Here is an 11,017-nt window from a genome sequence, read left to right as displayed (position 1 = left end):
TTTCGTGAGCTTGCTGAAAACGACGACCCTCGGAAGTATGTCACTTTCGATGATAACTCAAAGTGTAAAGTGGCTAGCCTTTGTAAGGTGGCCATCTCACATGATAGCTCCATACAAAATGTTATGCTCATTGAATCGCTTGGCTACAATTTACTTTCTGTATCTAGACTTGCTGACTTTGGTTTCAACGTCCTATTTACTGAAGTAGATTGCCAAGTGTTTCGTAGAGATAATCATAAAATGGTCTTTACCGGTATCCGTAGAGGTGATCTTTACATTGTTGATTTCACAAAAAAGGCTCAACCTAGAACTTGCTTTATTGCTAAATCTTCGAAAGGATGGTTGTGGCATAGAAGGTTAGGTCATGTGGGCATGCGAAATCTTGATAAGCTTATTAAGGGTGATAATATCCTTGCAGTAAAAGATGTTATATTTGACAAGGATAGACTTTGTAGTGCTTGGTAAGCAGGAAAACAAGTTGGAGGAAGCCACCCCGTGAAGAACATTATGACCACGAGAAGACCGCTCGAGCTACTTCACATGGATCTCTTTGGTCCCAATGCCTACAAGAGTCTCGGTGGTAAGTCATTTGGTCTAGTCATAGTTGATGATTTTTCAAGATTTACGTGGGTGTTCTTTCTTGATGATAAATCGCAGGTCCAAAAGATCTTCAAGAGCTTCGCTAGGAAGGCTCAAAATCAATTTGAAGTGAAGATCAAGAAGGTTTGCAGCGACAACGGAAGTGAGTTCAAGAATGCGAATGTGGATACCTTTCTTGACGAAGAAGGGATTTCACATGAGGTCTCGGCTACGTACACACCTCAACAAAATGGAGTTGTTGAGAGGAAGAACCGGACTCTTATTGAGATGGAAAGAACGATGCTTGATGAGTACAAGACTCCAAAACACTTTTGGGTGGAAGCGGTTGAGACAGCTTGTCATGCGACAAATCGCTTGTATCTTCACAAGCTACTCGGCAAGACGGCATCTGAGCTCCTCACCGGTGACAAACCCCAAGTTGGATACTTTCGAGTGTTTGGCTCAAAATGTTACATTCTTGATAAGCATCGTCGTTCTAAATTCACTCCTAAATCTTATGAGGGTTTCCTACTTGGTTATGGCTCAAACTCTCACACTTACCGTGTCTACAATAATTTCACCCGAAAGGTTGAAGAGACGGTAGATGTGAAGTTTGATGAATCTAACGGCTCGCAAGTAGAGCAATTGCCAATTGATGTAGGAGATAAAGATCCTTCGAAAGCAATCCAAGACTTATCTATTGGTAAGGTTCGTCCAACCGAGGTAAAGGAGAGTACCTCATCCATTCAAGTGGAGGCTTCCGCCTCACGACAACGTCTACCAAGTGTCACAATGGAAGCATCCACGAGTGGGACACATCAAGATGAAGAAAACGAGGGAGTACACCAAGATGAACCTCATCAACCTCCTCCACCACGACAAGAGAACGACAACGTCAACAATGAAGAAGGCCAAGAAGAAGGATAGGAGAAGAAGATGTTCCACCCCAACCCAAGCAAAAGCTCCCACAAGTTCGAGCAAGAGTCTCAAGAGATCATCCCATCGAACAATTCTTAAATGATATTCAAACCGGGAGAATCACTCGCTCTAACTCTCGTTTGGCTAACTTTTGTGAACATTACTCATTCATCTCTAGCATTGAACCCATGAAGGTTGAAGAAGCGTTGGAAGATCCGGATTGGATAAACGCCATGCATGAAGAACTACACAACTTTGAGAGAAACCAAGTGTGGACATTGGTCGAGAAGCCCGACAACAACCACAACATCATTGGTACCAAATGGGTGTTTCGCAACAAGCAAGATGAAGATGGTCAAGTCGTCCGCAACAAAGCTCGTCTAGTCGCCCAAGGCTACACTCAAGTCGAAGGTATGGACTACGGTGAGACATATGCCCCCGTTGCTAGACTTGAGTCCATCCGCATCTTACTTGCATATGCTAATCACCATGATATCACTTTATACCAAATGGACATTAAAAGTGCTTTTCTAAACGGTGGAATTAAGGAGGAAGTTTATGTTAAACAACCTCCCAGCTTTGTCAATCCTAAGAAACCCGATCATGTTTACAAACTTCACAAAGCTCTTTATGGTCCTAAACAAACTCCTAGAGCGTGGTATAAATGCTTGACCAAGTTCCTTATTGAAAAAGGCTTTGAAATTGGAAAAATAGATTCTACTCTTTTTACTAAAAGGGTTAATGGAGAATTATTTGTGTGCGAAATTTATGTTGATGATATTATATTTGGTTCGACTAACCCTCATTTTAGTGAAAAGTTTGGAAAGCTAACGTCAGAGAAGTTTGAGATGTCTATGATGAGTGAACTCAAATTCTTTCTTGGTTTGCAAATGAAGAAAACTAAGGAAGGTACCTTTGTCTCTCAAACAAGTACACCAAGGACTTATTCAAGAAGTTCAATATGCAAGAATGCAAAGGTATGAATACACCCATGCCTACGAGTGGACATCTTGATTTGACTAAGGACGGTGAACTGGTTGATCAAAAAGTTTATCGCTCTATGATCGGTTCATTGTTATATCTATGTGCCTCTCGTCCCGATATTATGCTAAGTGTGAGCATGTGTGTACGATATCAAGCAGGCCCCAAAGAATGTCATCTTAAAGCTGTGAAAAGGATAGTGACATACTTAATACATACACCAAATTTTGGCATTTGGTATCCTAAGAGGTCCTCTTTTGATCTTGTTGGCTATTCCGACTCGGACTATGCCAGAGACAAGGTTGATAGAAAGTCCACTTCAGGTACTTGTCAATTTCTTGGTAGATCTCTTATGTCTTGGTCTTCCAAGAAACAAAACTCAGTATCCTTATCCACCACCGAAGCGGAATACATTGCCGCCAGTTCGTGTTGTGCTCAATTACTTTGGATGAACCAAACTCTTAAAGACTATGGGATCAATGTGAAACATGTTCCATTGCTTTGTGACAATGAGAGTGCTATTAAGATTGCTCACAACCCCGTACAACATTCTCGAACTAAGAATATTGAAGTTCGTCATCATTTCATTCGAGATCATGTTGCTAAAGGGGACATTGATCTTAAGCATGTTCGTACCGATAAGCAATTGGCGGATATATTCACCAAACCGCTTGATGAAAAATTCTTTTGCCATTTAAGAGGAGAATTGAACATCATTGATGCTTCAAACTTGGAGTAGGAACTCCATTTGGATACATGCAAGGCATGAATCAATGACTAATCCTTGATATTTCTCTTATAATGATATTCATATATCTTGGATATATTTGCACCCTTGCATGCTATCTAACCCTTGTAGGTACTTGGATGAACCTAAATCTATGAGATTGCAACTCACTCACATCTTGAGCAATCCCTACATTACCAAGTCTCTACACAATGGTGGTTGAAAACAAGGAAGCATGAAACTCTTCAAACATATCCTTTGACAAATTCTACATTAAGTTTTCTGTTTGTCATTTTGGATATACAAGTGCTCTTCCTTGCAAAGCTAACCCACGTAGGTAGATGAACTCAAATTCCAAGTGGTGCTCCCAACTCTTGATGAGGTACATCAACCTTGACCAACCCACACAAGTTCAACTACATGATCAAGATCAACACCACCACCCAAGGTATGTTATTCCATCTTAGAGAAGCTTTACCTCAAGACATAGGTCAAAGCAACTCAACAAGATGTGAATACATCAAATGCTTAAACGAAAAATGGTAACCCCATTTTGAGATTAAACGATGAGTATGGCTTATGATCAAGTGTTCTCACTTGACTCCTTAGTCAATATACTCTAACATAGGTGACCTTGTCACCGCCCAATTCTAGATGAAGTTCTCTAGTGTTTCCTTGAGTTTTTGCATATTGTCCTTTGCATATTTATTCCCTTTCCTTACACAAAAAAAACTTCATCTAGATTTTTGTTTCTCTGTTTTGTTCTGCAGTTCCTACATCCAATGCATTGCAAATCTTTCAGTTAATTCCTTGCAAATCCTTGTGAGATCTTATTTGCCTAGTGAGCTGAGGTGACAAGTGTTTTCTCTGTAATGAACTCGGTCTCACCGGTCTGTTGCCTTAGGTCCAACCGAATCCTTTCGGTGCTACCAAAGAAAACGACTCGGTGTCACCGACTTCTATGCAGAAAAGACCATTTGCCACTTGTTCCTGTATGTTTGTTCCAGCTCCACTCAATGATTCTTGTCCTCTACCAGCATCACATTCAACATGCTGCTTTGCTCTGTGACTCAAGGACCAAACCCATTTGTAACAAAAATCCAGAAGAGCCCTTCTTGGAAATTGATGTCAAATTGGGAGAGAGAGATCACATCAAAGCTTAATCATTTTAATAGGGGGAGAGAATACTCAGGGGAAGAGAGTTCTTCAACAGGGAGAATCAAAAGACCCAGATGCTTGGTGTTCAAGAGGAGAGAAGTCACATGTCTTTAAGAGGGGAAGACATGTTCATATTTGGTTGCTTGTATTTGTTTTTTTCTTTCTTTGCTCTGATTTTCTGTTCCCTATCTTCTCCCAGTATCCCATGCAAGATTCAAGGGGAGCAAGTCATGTAAAGGAAGGAAATCTTTTTGAATTCATTGCATATCTTTACCTTTGGGGACATGTCTATATCCAATAGAGTACTCAGTACTCACTCTCTACATGTCATCCCAGTCTTGGTACTCTTGTGGTTCCTTTTGTTTGCTCTGGCTAGTAGATGTATCTGTGTTATCTAACCTTGTTTACTCAAGTCCATGTCTTTCAAAGCCAGCTCAAGACCAGAAGGTAAGTATATGCATCACACTCATGTGCATGAGGATTTCTTGCTAATGTACATATTGTTTGCAAGAAGGACCCATGAGCATGAAGGTACATTTCCTATACCCATATCATTTGCTCTGATGCATATGGCCAAGATACATGTAACACATTGCTTACTCTGTCATTCTTATGCATTCACATGCTCCTATATTCCATATTTACATGATTGCATACATATAGGGGGAGCCTATGCATGTTACATGTCTTTCCAAAGCTTTACTTGCTATTCTCTATATCTTTATCTAAAGCTTTGATGTATGTTGTCATCAATTACCAAAAAGGGGGAGATTGAAAGCACAAGTGCTCCTTGGGTGATTTTGGTAATTAATGTCAACATATCTCTTGTTGGACTAATGCTTTCATCTAGTATGTTTCAGATAAGTTCAACAATGGAGTGGCATGGACTAGAGGATGTGGAACCCCTTGAAGATGATGAGGACAAAGGATTGGCTCAAGCTCAAAGCTCAAGACCCTACATTTTGCTTTTAGTGATCCAAGATCACATTGAGTCCATAGGAAAAGCCAATACTATTAAGAGGGGATGAGGTGTTGCCTAATGGCCTGCTTGCTCAAAGTGCTTAGTGATATGCTCCAAAAGCCCTCAGCCACTTTCTCATATCCACATATGTCCCAAAACCAATAGTCAAACTCGGCCCCACCGAAATCTTCTATCCGGCGCCACCGAGTTCAATCAACTTAGCCACTGCCAGAAACCCTAATCAATTCGGTCTCACTGATGGGATCCCGGTCTTACCGAGATGGGCTTGCAAACTCTCTGGTTCCTATTACAATTATTTCGGTCATACCGAGATTCGTAATCGGTCTCACCGAGTTTGCCTGACCAACTCTCTGGTTAGCTTATTACCAAAATCGGTCCCACCGAGTTTGTGTAATCGGTCAAACCGAGATGAGGTTTTACCCTAACCCTAATGACATCCGTCCCACCGTGTTGATCATGTCGGTCCTACCGAAAATCCTGACAGTCACATTACGAACTAAATCGGTCCGACCGAGTTTTTTGATTCGGTCCCACCGAGTTTGGTAAATTGTGTGTAACGGTTAGATTTTGTGTGGAAGCTATATATACCCCTCCACCCACTCTTCATTCGTGGAGAGAGCCATCAGAACATGCCTACACTTCCAACATACATTTTCTGAGAGACAACCACCTACACTTGTGTTGAGGTCAAGATATTCCATTCCAACCACATGATCTCTAGCCTTCCCCAAGTTGCTTTCCGCTCAAATCATCTTTCTACCAAATCCAATCCTATGAGAGAGAGTTGAGTGTTGGGGAGACTATCATTTGAAGCACAAGAGCAAGGAGTTCATCATCAACACACCATCTATTACCTTTTGGAGAGTGGTGTCTCCTAGATTGGCTAGGTGTCACTTGGGAGCCTCCGTCAAGATTGTGGAGTTGAACCAAGTAGTTTGTACGGGCAAGGAGATCGCCTACTTCGTGAAGATCTACCCTAGTGAGGCAAGTCCTTCGTGGGCGACGACCATGGTGGGATAGACAAGCTTGCTTCTTCGTGGACCCTTCGTGGGTGGAGCCCTCCGTGGACTCGCGCAACCGTTACCCTTCGTGGGTTGAAGTCTCCATCAACATGGATGTACGATAGCACCACCTATCGGAACCACGGATAAAAAATCTCTGTGTCTCCAATTGCGTTTGCACACTTCAATCCCATTCCTTTACATTCTTGCAACTTGCATGATTTACTTTCCGCTGCTCATATACTCTTGTCATGCTTGCTTGATATGTATTGTGAATGTTTGAACTTGTGCTAAAACTCCACTTCCACTTAAAGAAATTAAAAACTGCAACTTTTCTTGCGAAGTGTCTATTCACCCCCGTCTAGACACCTCGTCTCGTTCCTTTCAATTGGTATCAGAGCTTTGGTGTCCATTGCCTTGGTTTAAACACCTTTGGAAGAAGATGGATGAGTCTACTTTGGGGAGTCTTAGACATAGAGTGCCTATACTTTATGGAGAGTACTTTCATGAGTGGAAAAATGAGATGCTTGAGATTTTCAATGAATATCATTTGACCAAGTACATTACTACTCCTTGTGATCGCATTGTTGATCCTTTGCATCCCACACCCGATGAAGATCTTGACATGATTCGCAATCTTAGAACTATCAATCTTATTGTAAAAGGATTTCCTAAAAATTTGATTGCTAGCTTACCTACTCTAGATTGTGCTTACACCATATGGATATTTCTAGAGGAACGATTCCCAAATTATTCCTTGAAAAAGCTAGATGAGATTCTCCATAAGTCTATTACCTTGAATAGGATGAGTACTAGTGATCCTAAGTTTGATGATTGTCTATTTGAGCTTCGTGATCTCATGCGTGCCAAAGGAGATGTTGGAATTATTAGCAATATCATTTCCGAAGTCACTAGAATTCATATAGATGAACATTGTTACGGTCATACTTCTAATGAATCACTCTCTCTAGGAATTGATCCATCACATGACAATGTTGAGCATGGATACTATGATGAAGTGATGAAAGTGACTATGATCTTGACGATGCAATGAGACACTTTGGTCTTATGGCTAATCTTCGCGGCTACATGGCTGGAGGAAAGTAATGGTTCCTTGATAGTGGATGTACTGATCATATGACCGGGGACAAAGATATGTTTCGTGAGCTTGCTGAAAACGACGGCCCTCTGAAGTATGTCACTTTCGATGATAACTCAAAGGGTAAAGTGGCTGGCCTTTGTAAGGTGGCCATCTCACATGATAGCTCCATACAAAATGTTATGCTCGTTGAATCGCTTGGCTACAATTTACTTTCCGTATCTAGACTTGCTAACTTTGGTTTCAACGTCCTATTTACTGAAGTAGATTGCCAAGTGTTTCGTAGAGATAATCATAAAATGGTCTTTACCGGTATCCGTAGAGGTGATCTTTACATTGTTGATTTCACAAAAAAGGCTCAACCTAGAACTTGCTTTATTGCTAAATCTTCGAAAGGATGGTTGTGGCATAGAAGGTTAGGTCATGTGGGCATGCGAAATCTTGATAAGCTTATTAAGGGTGATAATATCCTTGCAGTAAAAGATGTTATATTTGACAAGGATAGACTTTGTAGTGCTTGGTAAGCAGGAAAACAAGTTGGAGGAAGCCACCCCGTGAAGAACATTATGACCACGAGAAGACCGCTCGAGCTACTTCGCATGGATCTCTTTGGTCCCAATGCCTACAAGAGTCTCGGTGCTAACTCATTTGGTCTAGCCATAGTTGATGATTTTTCAAGATTTACGTGGGTGTTCTTTCTTGATGATAAATCCTAGGTCCAAAAGATCTTCAAGAGCTTCGCTAGGAAGGCTCAAAATCAATTTGAAGTGAAGATCAAGAAGGTTTGCAGCGACAACGAAACGGAGTTCAAGAATGCGAATGTGGATACCTTTCTTGATGAAGAAGGGATTTCGCACGAGTTCTCGGCTACGTACACACCTCAACAAAATGGAGTTGTTGAGAGGAAGAACCGGAATCTTATTGAGATGGCAAGAACGATGCTTGATGAGTACAAGACTCCAAAACACTTTTGGGCGGAAGCGGTTGAGACAGCTTGTCATGCGACAAATCGCTTGTATCTTCACAAGCTACTCGGCAAGACAGCATATGAGCTCCTCACCGGTAACAAACCCCAAGTTGGATACTTTTGAGTGTTTGGCTCAAAGTGTTACATTCTTGATAAGCATCGTCATTCTAAATTCGCTCCTAAATCTCATGAGGGTTTCCTACTTGGTTATGGCTCAAACTCTCACACTTACCGTGTCTACAATAATTTCACCCGAAAGGTTGAAGAGACGGTAGATGTGAAGTTTGATGAATCTAACGGCTCACAAGTAGAGCAATTGCCAATTGATGTAGGAGATAAAGATCCTTCGGAAGCAATCCAAGACTTATCTATTGGCAAGGTTCGTCCAACGGAGGTAAAGGAGAGTACCTCGTCCATTCAAGTGGAGGCTTCCACCTCACGACAACGTGAACCAAGAGTCAACATGGAAGCATCCACGAGTGGGACACATCAAGATGAAGAAAACGAGGGAGTACACCAAGATGAACCTCATCAACCTCCTCCACCACGACAAGAGAACGACAACGTCAACAACGAAGAAGGCCAAGAAGAAGGACAAGATGAAGAAGATGTTCCACCCCAACCCAAGCAAAAGCTCCCACGAGTTCGAGCAAGAGTCTAAAGAGATCATCCCATCGAACAATTCTTCAATGATATTCAAACCGGGAGAATCACTCGCTCTAAAACTCGTTTGGCTAACTTTTGTGAACATTACTCATTCATCTCTAGCATTGAACCCATGAAGGTTGAAGAAGCGTTGGAAGATCCGGATTGGATAAACGCCATGCATGAAGAACTACACAACTTTGAGAGAAACCAAGTGTGGACATTGGTCGAGAAGCCCGACAACAACCACAACATCATTGGTACCAAATGGGTATTTCGCAACAAGCAAGATGAAGATGGTCAAGTCGTCCACAACAAATCTCGTCTAGTCGCCCAAGGCTACACTCAAGTCGAAGGTATGGACTACGGTGAGACATAGGCCCCCGTTGCTAGACTTGAGTCCATCCGCATCTTACTTGCATATGCTAATCACCATGATATCACTTTATACCAAATGGACATTAAAAGTGCTTTTCTAAACGGTGGAATTGAGGCGGAAGTTTATGTTAGACAACCTCCCGGCTTTGCCAATCCTAAGAAACCCGATCATGTTTACAAACTTCACAAAGCTCTGTGTGGTCTTAAACAAGCTCCTAGAGCATGGTATAAATGCTTGACCAAGTTCCTTATTGAAAAAGGCTTTGAAATTGGAAAAATAGATTCTACTCTTTTTTACTAAAAGGGTTAATGGAGAATTATTTTTGTGCCAAATTTATGTTGATGATATTATATTTGGTTCGACTAACCCTCATTTTAGTGAAAAGTTTGGAAAGCTAATGTCGGAGATGTTTGAGATGTCTATGATGAGTGAACTCAAATTCTTTCTTGGTTTGCAAATGAAGAAAACTAAGGAAGGTACCTTTGTCTCTCAAACAAGTACACCAAGGACTTATTCAAGAAGTTCAATATGCAAGAATGCAAAGGTATGAATACACCCATGTCTGGACATCTTGATTTGACTAAGGACGGTGAACCGGTTGATCAAAAAGTTTATCGCTCTATGATCGGTTCATTGTTATATCTATGTGCCTCTCGTCCCGATATTATGCTAAGTGTGTGCATGTGTGCACGATATCAAGCGGGCCCCAAAGAATGTCATCTTATAGCTGTGAAAAGGATAGTGAGATACTTAATACATACACCAAATTTTGGCATTTGGTATCCTAAGAGGTCCTCTTTTGATCTTGTTGGCTATTCCGACTCGGACTATGCCAGAGACAAGGTTGATAGAAAGTCCACTTCAGGTACTTGTCAATTTCTTGGTAGATCTCTTGTGTCTTGGTCTTCCAAGAAACAAAACTCGGTATCCTTATCCACCGCCGAAGCGGAATACATTGCCGCCGGTTCGTGTTGTGCTCAATTACTTTGGATGACCCAAACTCTTAAAGACTATGGAATCAATGTGAAACATGTTCCATTGCTTTGTGATAATGAGAGTGCTATTAAGATTGCTCACAACCCCGTACAACATTCTCGAACTAAGAATATTGAAGTTCATCATCATTTCATTCGAGATCATGTTGCTAAAGGGGACATTGATCTTAAGCATGTTTGTACCGATAAGCAATTGGCGGATATATTCACCAAACCGCTTGATGAAAAAGTCTTTTGCCGTTTAAGAGTAGAATTGAACATCATTGATGCTTCAAACTTGGCATGAATCAATGACTAATCCTTGATATTTCTCTTATAATGTTATTCATATATCTTGGATATATTTGCACCCTTGCATGCTATCTAACCCTTGTAGGTACTTGGATGAACCTAAATCTATGAGACACGAGGTTTATACTGGTTTGGGCCACCGTTGTGGTGTAATACCTGTAACGCCCCGAGACCGACGCTCCAGACGCCTTCCAAGTTATGCGTGTCAGCTGTGTTAATTATTTGTTTGTTGCTTTCATCATGTCTTCATTTGCATTGCCTCGGCACTCGTTGCCGTCATTGTTTTTAAAACATG

Source organism: Aegilops tauschii, chromosome 2 (genome assembly GCF_002575655.3).
Source record: "Aegilops tauschii subsp. strangulata cultivar AL8/78 chromosome 2, Aet v6.0, whole genome shotgun sequence".
Lineage (NCBI taxonomy): Eukaryota > Viridiplantae > Streptophyta > Magnoliopsida > Poales > Poaceae > Aegilops > Aegilops tauschii.
This window is presented reverse-complemented; position numbering follows the sequence as displayed.